Source organism: Mobula birostris, chromosome 1 (genome assembly GCF_030028105.1).
Source record: "Mobula birostris isolate sMobBir1 chromosome 1, sMobBir1.hap1, whole genome shotgun sequence".
NCBI classification, from domain to species: domain Eukaryota; kingdom Metazoa; phylum Chordata; class Chondrichthyes; order Myliobatiformes; family Myliobatidae; genus Mobula; species Mobula birostris.
The window spans coordinates 106,653,361-106,668,284 of record NC_092370.1 but is presented as its reverse complement, the minus strand read 5'-3'; positions in this window follow the sequence as shown (position 1 = coordinate 106,668,284).

Genomic DNA, 14,924 nt, shown 5'->3' with positions numbered 1-14,924 from the left:
AACAAGTACAAGTTTTGCCGAATGCATTGGGTTTAAAGGCAGACAGTTTGTTTTGAAGTTTAACTACTCCAACCAAACCAGCAGAAATGAACTTTGCTGATATTGTGAAAGTAATGCAGGAACATTTAGAACCAAAGTCATTTTGAATTGCAGAATGTTTTAGGTTTCATAAGTGGAATCCAAAGGAAGGGGATTGCGCTTCAGCGTACGCAACTGAATTGAAGAGATTGTCTGAGCATTGTCAGTTCAGTAATGGGCTTAATGATACACAAAGAGACTATTTAGTTTGTGGAATCATAAATGAAAGCATTCAAAAACGGTTTCTAACTGAAGTGCAACTTACATTTAAAAGAACAGTTGAAAGTGCTGTATCAATGGGGACGGAAGAGAGAGAGAGAGATAATTAGATTATGGTCAGGAATGAAAGTGAGAATGAACAAAACTGCAAAGTCTAAACAGAAACTTGGCTAAACAAATTCTGTTATTGTTATGGCAGGAGCTCACATACACCTCAGGTTTAAGGGTAAAATTTGCAAAAATTGCAAAAAAGTAGGACACATCCAAAGAGCATGCCAGGCAGACAAAAATAAATGGACTTCACAGGGAAGAGAAAACAATAAAAAGTCAAGTTGCAGTTTCAAAAGTAGTACTAATATGCTACCCTGTTGATGAAAACTCTGATAATGATGAGAGTACACAGACCTGGATAGCCTTGAGATTTACATTATGAAAACTAACAATAGACAAGCAATATGGCTTACACCAGCAGTGAACGGCAAACAAATTAAAATTGAATTAGATACTGGCTCAGTTGTTTCATTCATTCCACAAAATGGGTTTGAATGGCATTTCAAAGATACTTAATTGAAGCTTGCAGATATCCAAATAAGAACTTATACTGGAGAAAAGATAATTCATGTGGGAATGACATTCATAACAGTAAAATATAACAACAAACAACCCATTTTGTGCTCGTATATGGTAAAAATAGAAGGACCAGTATTGTGGAGACGTGATTGGCTGAGACAACTACAATATAATTGGAGATTCATAGAACATATAACATAGAATATAGAATAGTACAGCACAGTACAGGCCCTTCGGCCCACAATGTTGTGCCGACCCTCAAACCCTGCCTCCCATATAACCCCTCCAACTTAAATTCCTCCATATACCTGTCTAGTGGTCTCTTAAATTTCACCAGTGTATCTGCCTCCACCACTGACTCAGGCAGTGCATTCCACGCACCAACCACTCTCTAAGTAAAAAACCTTCCTCTAATATCCCCCGTGAACTTCCCACCCCTTACCTTAAAGCCATGTCCTCTTGTATTGAGCAGTGGTGCCTTGGGGAAGAGGCGCTGGCTATCCACTCTATTTATTCCTCTTAATATCTTGTATACCTCTATCATGTCTCCTCTCATCCTCCTTCTCTCCAAAGAGTAAAGCCCTAGCTCCCTTAATCTCTGATCATAATGCATACTCTCTAAATGAGGCAGCATCCTGGTAAATCTCATCTGTACCCTTTCCAATGCTTCCACATCCTTCCTATAGTGAGGCGACCAGAACTGGACACAGTACTCCAAGTGTGGCCTAACCAGAGTTTTATAGAGTTGCATCTTTACCTCGCAACTCTTAAACTCTATCCCTCGACTTATGAAAGCTAACACCCTATAACCTTGCTTAACTACCCTATCTACCTGTGAGGCAACTTTCAGAGATCTGTGGACATGTACCCCCAGATCCCTCTGCTCCCCCACACTACCAAGTATCCTGCCATTTACTTTGTACTTTGCATTGGAGTTTGTCCTTCCAAAGTGTACCACCTCACACTTCTCCAGGTTGAACTCCATCTGCCACTTCTCAGCCCACTTCTGCATCCTATCAATGTCTCTCTGCAATCTTCGACAATCCTCTACACTATCTACAACACCACCAACCTTTGTGTCGCCTGCAAACTTGCCAACCCACCCTTCTACCCCCACATCCAGGTCATTAATATAAATCACAAAAAGTAGAGGTCCCAGAACCGATCCTTGTGGGACACCATTAGTCACAACCCTCCAATCCGAATGTACTCCCTCCATCACGACCATCTCCCTTCTGCAGGCAAGCCAATTCTGAATCCACCTGGCCAAACTTCCCTGGATCCCATGCCTTCTGACTTTCTGAATAAGCCTATCGTGTGGAACCTTGTCAAATGCCTTACTAAAATCCATATAGATCGCATCCAGTGCACTACCCTCATCTATATGCCTGGTCATCTCCTCAAAGAACTCTATCAGGCTTGTTAGACACGATCTGCCCTTCACAAAGCCATGCTGACTGTCCCTGATCAGACCATGTTTCTCTAAATGCCCATAGATCCTATCTCTAAGAATCTTTTCCAACAGCTTTCCTACCACAGGCGTAAGGCTCACTGGTCTATAATTATCTAGACTATCCCTACTACCTTTTTTGAACAAGGGGACAATATTTTCCTCCCTCCAATCCTCCGGTACCATTCCCGTAGACAACGAGGACATAAAGATCCTAGCCAGAGGCTCAGCAATCTCTTCCCTCGCCTCGTGGAGTAGCCTGGGGAATATTCTGTCAGGCCCCGGGGACTTATCTGTCCTAATGTATTTTAACAACTCCAACACCTCCTCTCCCTTAATATCAACATGCTCCAGAACATCAGCCTCACTCATATTGTCCTCACCATCATCAAGTTCCCTCTCATTGGTCAATACCGAAGAGAAGTATTCATTGAGGACCTCGCTCACTTCCACAGCCTCCCACCTTTATCTCTAATCAGTCCTACCTTCACCCCTGTCATCCTTTTGTTCTGCACATAATTAAAGAATGCCTTGGGGTTTTCCTTTACCCTACTCACCAAGGCCTTCTCATTCCTCCTTCTTGCTCTTCTCAGCCCCTTCTTAAGCTCCTTTCTTGCTACCCTATATTCCTCAATAGACACATCTGATCCTTGCTTCCTAAACCTCATGTATGCTGCCTTCTTCTAACTGACTATATTTTCCACCTCACTTGTCACCCATGGTTCCTTCACCCTACCATTCTTTATCTTCCTCATGGGGACAAATTTATCCTTAGCATCCCGCAAGAGATCTCTAAACATCGACCACATGTCCATAGTACATTTCTCTGCAAAAACATCATCCCAATTCATACCCGCAAGTTCTAGCCATATAGCCTCATAATTTGCCCTTCCCCAATTAAAAATTTTCCTGTCCTCTCTGATTCTGTCCTTTTCCATGATAATGTTAAAGGCCAGGGAGCGGTGGTCACTGTCCCCCAGATGATCACCCACTGAGAGATCTATGACCTGACCCAGTTTGTTACCTAATACTAGATCTAGTATGGCATTCCGCCTCGTCGGCCTGTCCACATACTGTGACAGGAAACCGTCCTGGACACATTTAACAAACTCTGCCCTGTCCAAACCCTTGGAACTAATCAGGTGCCAATCAATATTAGGGAAGTTAAAGTCACCCATGATAACAACCCTGTTACTTTTGCACCTTTCCAAAATCAACCTCCCAATCTGCTCCTCGGTATCTCTGCTGCTACCAGGGGGCCTATAGAATACCCCCAATAGAGTAACTGCTCCCTTCCTGTTCCTGACTTCCATCCATACTGACTCAAAAGAGGATCCTGTTACATTACCCACCCTTTCTGTAGTTTTAATAGTATCCCTGACCAGTAATGCCACACCTCCTCCCCTTTCCACCCCTCTCTATCCCTTTTAAAGCACTGAAATCCAGGAATATTGAGGATCCATTCCTGCCCTGGTGCCAGCCAAGTCTCTGTAATGACCACTACATCATAATTCCATGTATGTATCCAAGCACTCAGTTCCTGATGCTTCTTGCATTGAAGTACACACACTTTAGCCCTTCTACCTTTCTACCTTTACACCCTTTATTCTGCTTCTCTTTTCTCAAAGCCTTTCTATATGTTAGAGCAACACACATAAAAGTTGCTGGTGAACGCAGCAGGCCAGGCAGCATTCTATATGTTAGATCTGGCTTTATTCCATGCACTTCTTTCACCGCTCTATCGCTCTGGATCCCATCCTCCTTGCAAATTAATTTAAAACTTCCCGAACCATGCTCGCAAACCTACCTGCAAGGATATTGCTCCTCCTCGAGTTCAGGTGCAACCCATCCAATCTGTACAGGTCTCACCTTCCCCAGAAGAGATCCCAATGATCTAAAAATCTAAAACCCTGCTCCCTGCACCAACTCCTCAGCCACGCATTCAACTGCCATCTCCTCCAATTCTTACCATCTCTGTCACGTAGCACTGGCAGCAATCCTGAGAACGTCACCCTTGAGGTCCTGTTCTTCAGCCTTCTGCCTAGTTCCCGACAATCACATTTCAGGACCTCATCCCTCTTCCTGCCTACGTCGTTGGTCCCAACATGTATCATGACTTCTGGTTGCTTTCCCTCTCGTACCAGGATGTCGTGCACCCGGTCAAAGACATCCCGGACCCTGGCACCCGGGAGGCAACAAACCATGCAGGTGTCCTTCTCACGTCCACAAAATGCTAGAGAAACTTAGAAGGCCAGGAAGTATCTATGGAAAAGAGTACAGTCGACGTTTCGGGCCGAGACCCTTCAGCAGGACTGGAGTGAGAAAAAAAGAGGAGTAGAGTTAAAAGGTGGAGGGAAGGGAGAGAGAAACTCAAGCAGGTAGGTGAAACTGGGATGGCGAGGAGTGAAATAAAGAGCTAGGAATTTGATTGGTGAATGAGACACAGGGCTGGTAAAGGTGGAAACTAATAGGAGAGGACAAAAGGCCATGCAAGAAAAAAAGAAAAGTGGGGAGGAGCACCAGAGGGAGAAGGTGGGCAGGCAAGCAGATAAGGTGAGAGAGAGAAAAGGGGATGGGGAATGGTGAGGTTGCTACTCCTCATTTTTTTCTCCAGTCCTGTTGAAGGGTCTCAGTCCTAAATGTCAACTATACTCTTTTCCATAGATGCTGCCCGGCCTGCTGATTTGCTGCAGCATTTTGTGTGTGTTGCTAACATTTAATTCAAATTGTTCAGTGAATCATATATGTAGCAGTTATTAGATAGCCAAAGAATTGCATCATCTCATGGTAGTTCAAAAGAGTAACTAAACCTTTAAAAACTGGAAATATAAAAGTTATTCACTCAGGTGACTGTAATGCTGGCAGATAGGTGTAAAATAAAATTACTTCACTGATTTTCTCTAGACAAGAAAATATTACCTATATTCGACAGTAGTTACCCAGCTTCATAAGCGATTCCTCAGGGTGGCCTGACAACTTAATTAAGTTGTATAAAGAAAATGGTCCTTACATACTTAAGAGAAATGGGGCAACTTTTCTACTATACCCTTGTCCATTAAATGAATTACAAGAATGGAAATACAATCCCTCAAAATACAACTCCTCCACCCCAATTTTGTTCCCAATCTCTAACTCTATACAATGTGCTCATTCTTCCTGTAATTGTATAGGTTTCTCCGTAGGTGCTTTGGTTTCTCCTCACACATGAAACGCCTGTTAGATGATAGATTAATTATCTATAAAATAGGTGAGTTATAGCATTGGTGTGCTTTGTGGGCATGTGAGAGAAAAGAGGTGGCAGGAAAATTGGTGGCTCAATGGAAACAAAGTGATGGCTCTGAGAGCCAGCATGAACCTGATAAGACAAATTACCTCCCTTTATAGTTTCAAATGGTATGATTAGATTATTAGATTAGATTATGAGGACACGCAGTCCTCTTTTATTGTCATTTAGTAACGCGTGCATTAAGAAATGATACAATATTCCTCCAGTGTGATACCACAGAAACACAGGACAGACCAAGACTGAGAAACTGACAAAAACCACGTAATTATAACATATAGTTACAACAGTGCAAGCAATACTGTAACTTGAGGAAGAACAGGCCATCATGGTAAAAAAAGTCTCTCGAAAGTCCCACATCTCACGCAGACGGGAGAAGGAAGAAAACTCTCCCTGCCATACCCGACCAAGGTCCAACTCTGAGTCGTCCGAAAACTTCGAGCTCCGACCAGCCCTCCGACACTGAGCGCCGAGCACCATCTCTGCCAAACGCTTCGACCCCAGCCCCGGTCGCCAGCAGCAGGCAAAGCCGAGGATTTGGGGCCTTCCCTCCGGAGATTCTCGATCGCACAATAACAGCGGCAGCGAACCGGGCATTTCAAAAGTTACTCCAGACGTTCCTCCGTGCTCTCATGGCTGTCTCCATCAAATCAGAATTGTGCACGGCCCCTATTTAACAAATACGATTATCATTTCACCGGAGAGGCTACACGCACTGTGTCGCGCTGCCATCTTCTCCTCCCTCCATTATATATATAAGATGAAGCACCTGAAATGTGTGTGCAGATCCAGTGGCCACATCATAGAAAGAATATAATTGTATTGTTAAGGATGCAGAGGAGACAGATGTTGCCTTGAATGGAATTTTTCAGTTACATGGCAAGACTGGAGAGGAGTGTTTTCCTAGGAGTGGAGTAGAATATTAGAGATGTACTGTACAAAATTTGAAAGACATAACCGGGATAGATAATGGGAAACTTTCCCACTAAGAACAGCAGTCTGAAGCTAGGTAGCATAGATGGTAAAATATTTAGAGGTGATCTGAAGAAGATCTTATTCTCCTAGAAGGCGGTTAGAACAAATTGTCTCTGTGGGTGGTGGAGGAGGCAGTTATGCTGACAATATATCAAGTATTTGTCATCAGTATAGATATGACAGGCAGAAGTGCATTTTTCTATACTGATTTTCTCTGACTTCATGACTCTATGACGTTTATCATGGACCAGGATTAGTCACACAAAATTTGCTCATATGACTGAGGCAACTCCATGGGAACTATGTGTAAAATATAGGAAGACCTGGTATATAAGAAGCACAGAACATAGACTTATAATGTGTAAAAATGTTTTACAATCATGAAAATGCTCTGAGTATTGTTTTTTCATTATATCAAGACATGCAACAGCCAATTTTTGCGCAGCACAGGACCGACAAAGCTGCAAATGTTTAAACGACAACATACTTTGCATTTTGGTTGAAGGATAACTATTGACCTGGTAACTGGGAAGTGCTCCCCCATCCTTCTTCAAATAGTATGCGAGACAGATTATATATGAGCTTAATGCAAAAGAGCAGTGCAGCACTTTCTCTCTACTGCACTGATGTATCAATCTATATGATTTGGTGATATGCAATTTGAACTTTATCCTCCAATAATTTTTGAGTCATTACCAAGAGCAGTTCTATTGAGTTCAGGTGAACTAGCAATGGAAAAGAAGAACCAGTAAATCAGAGCATCCTTTTGGGTTTTAATCCTTCCTCTGAGAAGGCCAAAGGATAGGTAATGGCTAGATATTGCAGTTAGATATATAGGTTTTTTTAAAAAACCATGAGTATCAAACAGTTAACCTTCATGTTAACCTTGGAGAATTGTCCCTCTTCTGATCCTATGTTTCAGACTTTTAGGGAAAACCTACTATCATATTTAAATCTAAGTTGCAAATTCTCCCAGATAAACACTTATATTGAGTTACTAAAAAGAGGCAAGAATGAATATGGAGCATAGAACACAGTACAGCCCCACTGGCCCACAAAGTTGAGCCGACCTATATAAACATACCCATGATCAATCTCAGCCCTCCCTCCTACACAGCCTATAACTGTCTATTTTCTTTCATCCATGTGCCTATCTAAGAGTCTCTTAAATGTCCTTAAACACCACACCTGGCAGTGCAATCCAGGTATTTACCACGCTCTGTGTATAAAACCTACCTCTGACATTTCCCTTAAATTTTCTTCCACTCATATTAAAAGGATGTCCAAGTTCAAAGTAAGTTTATTATCGAAGTACCTGTACTGCATGTCACCATATACAACCGTGAGATTGCATATCTGGTTTTGTATAATGTTCTGAAAATGTTTTCTCATTATAATTGTTTTAATGATGCTGAGTACATTGTATTTGGCCTACCACTGGACAGTTTCAACAATCTGTAATTTGTTTGTTTCTTAAAACTCTGTATCATTGTAGTTATTTTTGCACAACTTTGTTTTAGACAATAGACAAATAGACAATAGGTGCAGGAGTAGGCCATTCAACCCTTCGAGCCAGCACCACCATTCACTGTGATCATGGCTGATTTTTGCACATCCTTGTTTTCTGACACTCCAGACTCTTTCTCCATCCCTCTGTTATACTTGGAGTCAGGAATCTTCCCATCTGATTTCCCCTTTCTGGATTTTACCTGAAGATTTCAATCCTGATCTGACTACTCTCAGGCTGCCTTCAAATAGTCTGGTTGTGTTGTGCTGCATTCAGCTGACATTAATGAGCCTGTTTCTGTTGCAACATCCTTTGGAAGGTCTGTAGAACTTTAGAGCTATGACACTCTTGCACTTTATCGTTTACCTGCACTGCACTTTCTCTGTAACTGTTACATTTTATTCTGCTTTCTATTATTGTTTTACTTTGTTCTACCTCAGTGAACTGTTTTGCAAACCTCTCTCAAAATATTCAACTCAATTCAATCCATTCAGCAATTCTATAAACAGCAACAGTTTTGTCAGCAACATCTTTGACATGATTATTGTATTCTCAAATATGTTGCCCCAAAATCTATGTCCTTATCTCCCTGCTCTATTCTCTATACACTCATGATTGTAAAACCAGATTCTGCTCTAATTCAATCTCCAAGTTTGCAAATGGCATCATCACAATGACTGAATCCCAAATAATGATGAATTGGAGTATAGGAAGGCAATAGAGAGCCTTGTGGTATGGTGTTATGACAACAACCTTTCCCTCAACATTGGCGAAACAAAAAAGCTGGTTGCTGACTTCAGGAAGGGGAGCCATTTACTCCCATTTACATCAATGGTGCTGAGGTTGAGAGGGTTGAAAGTTTCAAGTTCCTCAGAATGAAGATCATTGTTAACCTGTCCTTGTCCAACCACAAGAACTTGATCCATAAAGGTCTGGAATCTCTGCCTGTTTGTCAGTGCTTTTAGAGTGACCATGTATTTGGCAACTGACTCCTTCAGTTCAGCTAAAACATTGCCAAGCATATAGCTCCCAAAAACTTCAAAAAATATTAGATTGAAAAGTTCCTTCAAGGTTTTCATTATTTCCTACATTATCATATCTCATCTTTTGTTTGTGACATGAATGTGCTCAATAATATTTCATACATCTCCAGCAGTATCATTAGCAACAATAGTTTCTCACATAGTACTTCTGCATTTCTTTGCTCTGTGTCCTCTCTGACAGCCTTAATAATATCACTTGCCTTCAGGAGCATTTACATCTGTTCCACATATGGGGTGAATGGTGAGGGCTGGCTGTATTTGGTTGCCCAAGTGTTCCGGCATATCTGCTATGTCCACTGCCTGCCATTGTCACTGTCCTGCTTAGAGAGCACCTCTATTTTCCTCGCATCATGCTGCTACTCCCTCAAAGAGCAATATTGTAAACTGATCACTAACATGGGATTCACAGGTTTCTCTTGTGTTGTTGTAAACTTAAACAAATAGCCATGGATGAAGCTGTGAAAACATCATCCTTTATTAAAGGCAGTATTGAACTAAACAGTAGTGCCTTCGTACAATAATCTATTAGGAATAATGCAAATCGGTTTTATAAGTCCTATAAGTTTTATAAGTAAGAATTCTCTACTGATATGAGACTGAGAGCAGGGCTTGAGTGGAGGATAATGGAATGATTGGCCTGAGTGGCCTATTATATCCATTAAATTCAATTTAGTTCAACACAATCACTGGAGCATCCCTAAATCAATGTGATTTCCTTGCCTCTGGTTCATCTTTTGCATCCCAGAATCCTCAATTCCAAGGCAAAATCAGAGATTGTACAGCAACATTCATTGGGAAAATACCACTTCTAGACAGTGTTATTTTCTTCTTGCTGCTAAACACATTGATAGCTCAATTGGCAGGGTCTGGGTGACTGCTGTCTCAAAGCAAGAGAGACAGTTGCACACTTAGCTGCACAGTTAGTGTCTGAATGACTGCCTTATGAAAACAAGAGAAATTTGAACTAGAAATATTAAAAATTATTAGAAATAATGCTCACATAACTAAACAAATCAGGAAACAGTGAACAACAGATTGATGGATAGATACGTGGATAACTTCAATTGTTCAGTTCTCAAAACACAACGATTTTAAACTCCTTTATTTTGCTATGAGAATTCCAAAGCACTTGCAATATAAGCTGACAGGGATAATCTTCAACAGTACTGCTCCTCCAAGCAGTTAAATTTCCCAGTTGATGCTTTGATCAATTCCTCATCAAATCTTAATGCCTGCTTTAACTTAAGTGTGGCATCTTAATCAGAACTCTGAGTTTGGAGTGTCAGTTACATTGAGTGAGGATTCTGGTACCAGTATGAGACTGAATAGTAGACAAAATGCTTCAACAAGCCGGGTGCCTCTTGCAGATAACTTGAGCACCGTCTAGTGGCCAACTGATCAAAAAGATATTCATGCGTTAACACACAGACACAGACAGACAGACAGACAGACACACACACACACACACACACACACAATACAGTCTCACATTGCAGTTGCAAATACAGTGTTAAACACTGTACTTTCAAAAGCAATCATTCGATATTCAGATGCTCATGAATACAATGAGCAACTGAATGCTCATACAATCAAAACATAAAGAAATAATCTTATTCACATATACTTACAAAATAAACTCATGCATGTATACTCATTGACATAATTCCTCTCATATATACACATGAATACAATTCCTCCACAATGGCACACACACACTCTGGGGCCACTATATTAGGTACACCTGAACCCATGCTCATTAATGCAAATATCTGATCAACCAAAAATATAGTAGCAACTCAATGCATAAAAGGTCAAAAAGTTCAGTTACTTTTCAAACCTACATCGGAATGAGGAAGAAATGGGGTCTAAATGACTTGGACAGTGGAATGATTGTTGGTGTCAGACAGATTGGTTTGAGTATCTCAGAAACTGCTTGATCTCCTGTGGTTTTCATGCACAACAGTCCCTAGATTTTTATTGAGAATGGTGTGAAAAAAGACATCTAGTAAGCAGTAGTTTTGTGGGCTAAAACATCTTGTTAATCAGAGAAGTTCAAGGGAGAATGGCCAGACTAGTTCAAGGCGACAGTATCTCAAATAACCACATGTTACAACATCGGTGTGCAGAAGAACACCTGCAAAGCGTGTTGAACCTTGAAATAAATGGGCTACAGCAGCAGGAAACCATCAACATACACTCAATGGCCATTTTATTAGGTAAAGGAGGTACTTAACAAAGTGACCACTTAACATACAGCCATATGCACTCTCACAAACATAAAAATTTAAAAATACGTAACCTCCCAGATCATGCACAACAATAAAATTTCACATGCAATTACGGACGTTGATGCACAGGCATTCTTTCATGCACAATTTCATGCATACACAAAGAGAAGTGGACATACAAACCGATTGAAAATGCATGTTGAATAACAACACCTTCATTGAAACAAAACTGCTTTAAACCCTTTTCAACTTGTATCCTATTTTCATATATATTGTTCTACATAATATACATTTATTCATAAGACGTGGTAGTTCAAATACAATAAACTGAATAGAAAGCTATAACTGTAAATACCACAAAGTCTTAAATTAAAATAAAAGGAAATGTGCAGCATATCTAAAGTCTGCTTTCTTCAAAATCTGAATCAGTTTTATTCTCACTGACATATGTTGTGAAATTTGTTGTTTTGCAGCTGCAGTACAGTGCAAGATATAAAAATTACAATATGTTACAAAATAAATAGTGCAAAAGAGGAATTATATGGCAGTATTCAGAGGTCCTGATGGCAGAGTGGAAGAAGCTATTTCTAAAACATTGACACCATTGCTGATGGTACTAATGAGAAGAGGGCATGTCCTGGATGGTGAGCATTGTTAACGATGAATGCCAACTTCCTGAGGCACTACTTCTTGATGACGTCCTCAATGGTGTCTACAGCCATCTATAACCACGTTTAATCCTGCATATTTGAGCTCCCATACCAAATGGTGACGCAGTCAGAATGGTCTCCAATGTACATCTGTAGAAATTTGCAAAAGTCCTTGGTGACTGCATCTTGCAAAAGGTCAAAGAGATCATGAATCCTGCTTCTAAACTTTACTGATGGAAAATGTGGATTTCCCTGGTATTAATTCCCATATCTAAGCTCCAGTATCTATTAAGCCTGTGAATAGTGTGTTAGAAAGTGGATTACAAACATACCACACTTCAAGTCATATATGATTTTAGGGTAAGTTATGACTGGGCCTAAGCCAGAATGCAGAGTTGACAATTCAGTCAGATTGGCCATGATCTTATTGAATGCCCTACCGTTCACTGTGAGCACAAGGAACAGAGTAACCTACAACTGCTCTTAATTCTTGTGCTTGCATGTTTATAAGTGGGCATTTATTCTTAAATCTTTTTACTTAATAAGTTTTTTTTTGTTTCTAATCTATTCCAGTGTCCTTCTGCTTTTTTTCCACCGTGCACTTTTCATAAAAGTGTTCATTTAAAGCCCTGCTGCCCATATCTTATCTTGCTTTCTTTTACCCATGAACTAACGCTTCCTATTCTATCAAAATCTCAGTCTAAAAATATCTTCCTGGCTTTCATATCCCTCTGTTGTTAGAGAGTCATAAAAAAGTACAGCACAGAAACAGGCCCTTTGGCCCATCAAGTCTATGCCGAACCATTTAAACTGCCTACTCCCTTCGCCCTGCACTGGGACCATAGTCTTCCATACCGCTACCATCCATATACCTATCCAAATCTCCCTTAAACGTTGAAATCATCCTCACATGCACACGTGTACGGGGAGCTTGTTCCACACTCTCACCACCCTCTGAGTGAGGTTTCCCCTCATGTTCCCCTTAAACTTTTCATCTTTCAACCTTTCCCCATCATCTCTGGTTGTAGTCCCACCCAACCTCAGTGGAAAAAGCCTGCTTGCATTTACCCTATCTATACCACTCGCGATTTTCTATACTTCTGTCAAATCTCCTCTCAATCTTCTAAGTTCCAAGGAATAAAGTCCTAGCCTATTCAACCTTTCCTTATAACTCAGGTTCTCCAGACCCAGCAACATCTGTATTCTTTCAATCTGATTTACACCTTTCCTGTAGGTAGGTGACCAAAAATAAGAACATAAGAACGTAAGAAATAGGAGCAGGAGTAGGCCATCCGGCCCTTCAAGCCTGCTCCGCCATTCAATAAGATCATGGCTGATCTGTCCGTAAACTTAGCTCCATCGACCAGCCTTTTCCCCATAACCCTTAATTCCCTTACTATGTAAAAACCTACCTGTTTTTTAAATATATTTAGTGAGGAAGCCTCAACTGCTTCCCTGAGCAGAGAATTCCACAGATTCACCACTTTCTGGGAAAAACAGTTTCTCCTCATCTCCATCCTAAATCTTCTCTTCTGAATCTCGAGATCTCGAGGCAATGTCCCCTAGTTCTAGTCTCACCTACCAATGGAAACAACTTTCCTACTTCTATCTTATCTATCCTTTTCAAAATTTTGTATGTTTCCATAAGATCCCCCCTCATTCTTCTGAACTCCAGTGAGTATAGTCCCAGGCAACCCAATCTCTCCTCATAGGTTAACCCCTTCATCCCTGGAATCAATCTGGTGAACCTCCTCTGCACTGTCTCCAAAGCCAGTATATCCTTCTTCAAGAATGGAGACCAGAACTGCACACAGTACTCCAGGTGCGGCCTTACCAGTACCCTGTATAGTTACAGCATGACCTCCCTGCCCTGAATTCAATCCCTCTAGCAATGAAGGCCAACATTCTGTTTGCCTTCTTAATAACCTGTTGTACCTGCAAGCCAACTATTTGCGATTCATGCACAAGCATTCCCAAGTCCCTCTGCACAACAGCATGCTGCAATTTTTCACCATTTAAATAATAAACTGCTCTCCTATTATTCCTTCAAAAGTGGATGATCTTGCATGTACCAACGTTGCATTCCATCTGCCATTTACCAACGTTGAATTCCATCTGCACACAGTACTCCAAATTAAGCCTCACCAAAATCTTATACAACTTCAACACAACATCTCATCTCCTGTTCTCATTACTTAAATTTATGAAGGACAATGTACCAAATGTTTTCTTTGCAAACCTGTGACGTCACTTTCAATAAATTATAGACCTGCATTCCCAGATCTCTTTGTTCTACCACACTTCTCAGTGCCCTATCATCATTGTGTAAGCTTTAAGTCTTTCTATTTCTGTAGCTTTCTCTTCTCCAACAAACCCACAAGATATCCAGTTCACAAACAACAGAAAATTTGCAGATGCTCAAAATCCGAGCAACACACACAAAATGCTGGAGGAACTCAGCAAGCCAGGCAGCATCTATGGAAAAAAGTACAGTTGACATTTTAGGCTGAAACCCTTCAGCAGGACAGGTTTCTGGTTTCAGTTCATATCCAGTTCAGGCTTCTTGTAATTCTTCAATTTGATTGCTCCATTTTTGCACCCAGGTTTTCAGTTACCTTGGCCAAGAGTTATTGAACTCTATACCTCTAAACCATTCAATCTCATTATTATCTGCTCTTTGTCTAAATTTCTTCTTAGAATATGTTATAATCATATTTGGTTTGGTACCTTGGGTTGTTTTCCAACATAATGAGTGCTATGTAAGTACAAGTTTATGCTTATAGACTCAGTGGGATAGAATGAATTGCAGATTAAAAGCTGCTTTGTGCCCAGATATTTTTGCTTTAGTGCTATTTTGCCTCTGTGTAACTATTAATGGATTGTTTTCTGTAATTTGTCTGCTCTCTGTTTCTGTTACAAAT